Source organism: Mytilus californianus, unplaced genomic scaffold (genome assembly GCF_021869535.1).
Source record: "Mytilus californianus isolate M0D057914Y unplaced genomic scaffold, xbMytCali1.0.p SCAF_6, whole genome shotgun sequence".
In the NCBI taxonomy this organism is placed as follows: Eukaryota; Metazoa; Mollusca; class Bivalvia; order Mytilida; family Mytilidae; genus Mytilus; species Mytilus californianus.
In genome coordinates, this window is record NW_026262712.1 from 43,275,288 (window position 1) to 43,281,988 (window position 6,701).

At 31.0% G+C, this 6,701-nt stretch overlaps 1 long non-coding RNA gene across 1 annotated transcript; it reads left to right on the plus strand.

Moving 5' to 3' along the window:
* On the plus strand, nt 1–5,881 carry LOC127704702 (uncharacterized). Its single transcript, XR_007983468.1, has 5 exons — nt 1–143; nt 1,006–1,136; nt 1,769–1,798; nt 3,249–3,287; nt 4,692–5,881. It is a non-coding gene; the product is annotated as an uncharacterized LOC127704702 (long non-coding RNA).
* Nucleotides 5,882–6,701: the final 820 nt, after the last annotated feature.

Below are 6,701 nucleotides of genomic sequence, written 5' to 3' on the forward strand. Positions count from 1 at the left end.
CGTAATATCGATTAGGAACCTACACATTATTTGTATGACAACAAAATCGATGTCGCACTTTATGTATTTCTATGGTGTACGTTGATACATAATTTTTCCAAACTCAGAAACTAAGGACTTTATACGGCTAACTATAAAAAGGGGTATGTTTGTTTTAACCCATCTTATTGTCATGATTATTATCAAGGGTAATGAAGTTATTTTATATGATGTCTTACATCCATGTTTACAAATTGAACCTACATTCCTATTTTTAGGACGGACACAATTTTATCAAGTTCTATAATGAAATTGATTTTAATCACGTTTGAACCTCTTATTCGTTAGGCAATTGTTTGCAATATGCTAACATCAATTAAAGGAGTTTAATGGAAACGTTTAAAATGTTATCACTCAAACGTAACACAAAAGTTTGGAGATGCTACGAAACTCATAATATCCACTATTCGAAAATTGTCGCTGGAAAGTACCCAAATAAATTCGTACCGAGTCTAAATTGTTTTTTTGATTGAAACAGTGGATCTGCTAGGAACAGCAATATACAATGAGATGCATAAATTGTTAGTATTAACAATAAGACAACAAACTTGAACCCAAAGTCTTACATAATAATTATGTGATCGGTAAAGGATACCACAAACAAAAATGTAAACAGAGAGCATACGATCTTCAACATTAAGAAAAACACAAACAGCGATAACATATATATGTATGACAAAATCGGTTATATCCAGTTAATAATAATAATAATGACCTGATTACCGCTAATTCTGGTACATCAAAACCATGTCGAGAAATACTGTATTTTATCGGTGGGCTGTAAACCTAATAAACAGTAAAGAAAGCACACCGTATCTCCTTTGTTCTATTCCAGTCTATTGTTCGTTTTTTTTTAGACAACGGAATCAAAGTTGTATGGCTTCTTTATATTTAAATCAATCAGTATTTAGTTATTTAATTTTTATTCTATGATAATATATAAATGCGTCATGAATTGCTTTCTAGGCCACTGCCAATTAGATCGACCATGAACAAAACGGATGAGAGAACCTTTAACATACAGGACTATCCGTTTGCAGTTGTGATAGGTGTTGTTGTCTATCTGGTACTTTGGGCCTACCAGATATATCGAGGACGTATGTTTTCTATTGTATCCTTAATAAGCCTTTTTAATGTATTTGTTTTTAGCTGAAACAAGACAATATATATGTGAAATAAGAATAGCCGCTTACTTTGCTTATAAATTTTGCAAACCAAGATAAATTAGTCTTCTGCTGCACATATTTCTGTTGAAGGAAGAAAATCATTTGAACAATATTCTATAATAAAATTGAGCATCGAAATCGGGAATATATAAAAAAGACAACAACCCGACCATAAAGAAGACAACAGCCGAAGGCCACCAATTGGTCCTCAACGCAGCAAGAAAATCCTGAACCCGGAGGTGGGCTTCAGCCGGCCCCTAAACAAAACTGTGTATTTGTTCAGTGAAAATGAACGTCATACTAAACTCCAAAACATGAAATACATATTGTAAGCGGGGAAATTGACACTAAAGTTCAAAAATCGTATTCAGATTTGGATAAGTTTGCCCTGCAATGTACAGGACATGAACTATCCCAATGTCTGTCAGGAAAAGATTACATTATTTAATTTCGGATAGTGGGAAATTTTAAAATGTTCTTTCTTTACCTTTTTATTACCATATATAATTAAACTAATAAACATTCACTCATTAATTTTAGTGTATTTCGATTTATAATTGCAGCTAACAGACCACATTATAACAATGCGATAGGTAAGATTAAGCACCTTAGTTTTTATCATATGACTTATCGTAATGTGCTATTGATAAAAATGTAGAGTTTGTGTTTATTATGAATACAGAGTTATGTTTAAGTTTACCAAGAACAATTTTCTATAACGACCCACCATTTTGTATAGGGGAATCGGCATGTTTGATCCATGATGTTTTGGAAATTACTAACCATATAAAAATATAGTTAAACTATGGACGAAATTATCAGAAATATTGCTATGCCATAGTTACTCCTACAAGTCAAATTCCCATTCCAGTAGATGTGGGAATGTTGGCATACAAAACTTCTTCGCAGCTATATTGTTGGCAAACCATAATATAATTTGAGCAGACTAAATTTTAGTAAACATGTTGTAGATCGACCAATAACATGTTTTTATATCTGCATTCATTTAACCTTTGTGGATATAAATGTACAATATCAATGTCGCTTTTACATGATAATGTTATGGATTAAGGGTGCTGGGATACATCATTTTTACATTTTTAAAGATTTTTAACCTGTTTGACAGATCACGAAAACTGTCCAATATATTGAATAGATATGATTAGATATAAACCGGAAAACATTATCATTTTATAACCTCAAATGTGACCTAATGTAAAGGTAAAAAGTTGTCCTTGAGTCAATTATTTTAAGATGTATCAATTGAATCTGTAAATGTCTGGCATGAAATGAACGATATGAAATGAACTGAATATCTTCGGTTGTGTTTGGCAAACCGTCAAATCACAAAAATACTGAAATGAGATGGCAAAATCAAAAGCTCAAGCACACTAAACGAATGGATAAAACTGTCATATTCCTGACTTGGTACATGTTTTTTCTTATGTATAAACTGGTGGATGAAACCTGGTTTAATAGCTAGCTAAACATCTCACTTTCATGACAGTCGCGTCAAATTGCATTATATTGACAACGATGTGTGAACAAAACAAACACAATAGGTAAAAATGTCACATAAAAAAGGTACAACAACAACACGAACACCATCATAAACTGGGGGTGATCTCAGGTGCTCTGAAAGGGTAAGTAGATCCTGCTCAACTTATGGCTTCCGCCGAGTTGCTTTTGTTATTACAAATCCGGTAAATAGTCTAATCGTGAAATTGCTGACTATGCGGTATGTGCTTTGCAAATTGTTGAAAGCCGTACGTTGACCTATAATAGTTAATTTCTGTGTCATTTGGTCTCTTGTGGAGAGTTGTCTTATTGTCAATCATACCACATCTTCTTTATATTTATTAATTGACCAATAAGCTTGAGTTCCATGATTTATACATATTTGTGTCATGCCAACTATAGATTATCAATATACATGAAAGATATAACGGAGACTGGTTTAACTTATCATAAATCAATTATAAATAATAAATAAATAATAATAAAAAATATCAATTTTGAGTGTATTGTAATTCATAATTGCAGGAAACACTTATCCTTCTGACAGACTGATAGGCTCCCTCAGTAAGTTTACGCACCTTAGTTTTTATCATATGACTTATCATAATGTGCTATCGTTAGAAATGTAGAGTTTGTGTTTATAATGAATATTGAGTTATGTTTAATTTTACCAGGAAATTTGTTCTATAACGACCCACCATTTTGTACAGGAGAGTTAGCACGTTTGATCTATGATGTTTTGGAAACTTGCCCTAACCATATAAACACATGAATAAACGAGGAAGAAATTATCAGAAATATTGCTATGCCATATTTATCCCTACAAGGTCAATCCCCACACCAGTAGATGTGAAAATTTTGACATACAAAACTTCGTCGCAGCTTCTTTCTTGGCAAATCATAAGATAATATGAGCAAATTAAATACTAGAATACACGTTGTAGATCGATCAAAAAAATACATTGTACTTTTATATCTGCAGCCATTTTACTTGTGTGATTACAAATGCACAATATCAATATTGCTTATACATAATTGCAAAATTTTTTGGATTAAGGGTTTTGGGATTGATGTGCATGACGTGGAAACCTTAATATATAGTCTTTACATTTTTTAAGAACTTTAAACCTGTTTGACAGATCACAAAAACTGTTCAACAAATTGAAATGATATGAAAAGATATTTAGTGGACAAATTCATCATTTTATAACCTCAAATGTGACCTTATGTAAGGGTAAAAAATCTGACCTGGAGTCAAGTATGTCAAGAAATGAATCTGTAAATGTCTGTAATGAAACAGACGACATGAAATGAACTGAATTTCTTCGATGGTGTTTGGCAAAAGGATTGAAAAAAACTAAAATAAATAAATAATTTACTTTATGTAAATGATGGGGGGAGGGGGATTATGATCTTGAATTTATATAAGAACTGCATATTCATTTCTGAAGGTTTCCTATGTCCCCTCACAAACAAATGTTAATAGGATGTTCTTTCCTTTCACAGATGACCTTTTATAGTGCTCGATTGCTAGTTTGATTTTAAATGATTACGTTTTACACGATCCCCTTTTGTGGAAACAAGCATTTTAGGTTCAGCAAAATATCCTGTTCCTTGTAGTTCTTGTCTTGGTGTTTATAAATAAAGGGGAAAAACAGGACAATTCAACAACAGAAAAAAAAGACATGAAGTATTTTTCAATAGTAATTGAAAAAAATACCAATTGAAAACAGAAGATAAAAGTTATAATATCAACACACTTTTTAATAACATTTAACATGTTTAAGAAATAAACAAATCATACTGTTATTTATATGATGGCTATAAATTGCAAATTAAACATGAAGGTTAGTGATAATGACTTCGGACATTCAGAAAAAATTAACTCGTCCCATTAATTTTTAGATATCATCTGACAATAGAATGATATTGATTAAAAGCATATAAAATATGTTCATGTTTGATTAGGCAATGAAGTGTGGTCAACGTCGTTAAACAGAACAGAAGGTAGAGCGGAAGAATCTTCTTTCGGTAACTTTTCTCAAGGTAACATAATTCTATTTAACATTATAATAAAATAGATATTACCATTTTGAGATGTCACTTGGATACTGAGCATTGTAAGAAACAAAATACATATTAACAGCTATTAGTTTTATTTCTTGATATGCACAAACATATTACTCCATGAAAAATCTTTGGCTTCAAATTCAAGCAGAAGCTATGAATAGCAAATAACTACTTTTAAATTAAAGTAGACTAAGGGCAGTATTTATGAAGTTTCGGTTTCTAATCTTTTTATACTTCGCCATTAACTTTTTAAACTTTCGAACGCAATTGAATAGTATACATGGGATACAGTGGATACTCTCCTCAGGTTATAAGATTTTAAATAAAGGCAACAGTAGTATACCGCTGTTCAAAAGTCATACATCGATTGAGAAAAAAGCAAATCTGGGTTACAATATAAACCCAAGGGAAACATATCAACTATAAATGGAAAACAACGAGACAACATAATGCTGATACTGATATTTTAAGACTGGTACCGTATGTGTCACCAATTATAAAGATTAATTTGAAAAGAATGTATTAAATCATTATTGTAAGCCTTCGAATGTTCTATGAAATGACGAAACAGTGGCTCGACTTTTATTAAACTTAAAAGACGTGATAAGAAAAACACATGAATAGTTCTTTTGTTTATGAAGCTAGCTAAGCATAATTATAGAGAATAACATAATACCATTTAAGTTAGTTAGACAAAAAAGATATCTTGTCTTTTCTAGTTATATTGTAAAAAAGGGGAAAATACCGATATACAAATAAATTTTGTATGTTTGCCTCCTTGTTTTTTCATATTTGTTACACATGTTACAGATCAGACCAACTGTCTGCTGATTTAAGTAAGTTACAGCAGGACCATCCTATATTGTTGGTGCCACCTCCTACACCGGATCCACCGAATCCTCAGTGAGATAGATGTTCTGAATGTTCTGAATCAAGTTTCAAGAACGGATTGTAATAAAAATTGTAGTGAAACATTGACATTAATATGTTTCATACATGCCGATCTTATATATATATATATATATATATATATATATTAAATAGAAATGGCTTTACTCGATATGAGAAGTTAGATCATTACATTTTTTTTGTTTTTATAATTCTTCAGAATGTGATTTCTAGTTGAAATTATAAACGATGGTTTTACGGATATGTCAGAGAGGACATATTGACAAGGAAGGTATACACATTATTTTGCTGCTCCAATATAATTATATAAGGCGTTATCATTTATTTGAAAACAGTTGTTAAATAGTGAAACTTTGTTAACTTTATCCATACATGTATGTAATCCGTAATACTAATTCAACGTTTCATGTAATGAACATATTTGATAAGCTCGTAACGTATGTTCGAATTTGAAGAAATACACAGTATTTTCCACAGTAACAGTTTTGATAGCTTTAAAAGACTTAAAGGCTTACAGAAGCGATATACATCAAATGGTGTTTATTAGGTTCGAAAAAAAAACAACTTCAACATTTTAAATAAGAAAATATGTGGCCTAGATGACACATTTTAATCACAAAACTGTCTGAAAAAGTATACAATATTTCACTTTGTGTATTGTTCAGCATGTTCTGGGAGGGAACCAAATTTATATTTGGTATAATGGGAACAAATTGAGAAAAAACGACGATATTAATTTGTATTTTAGTTAGTGACAATATCACCATTTAGGTTGAACGCTTGGCTTAGTTCCAGTTTGAAACTGAATGATGGACAGTTTTTCATTAAATTCAATTTATTATTTCATATTGATAATTAACGCCTTGATGAAATTACTGCCAGGAAAATCGTTAGGGGTAATATATATGCACATTTTTGTACTTTACAATTAAAATTAATTTGTCAGTTTGAGTTAAATTTTTTAACATCAGTTTTAGTAAAGTAATTTGAAGCTACCTA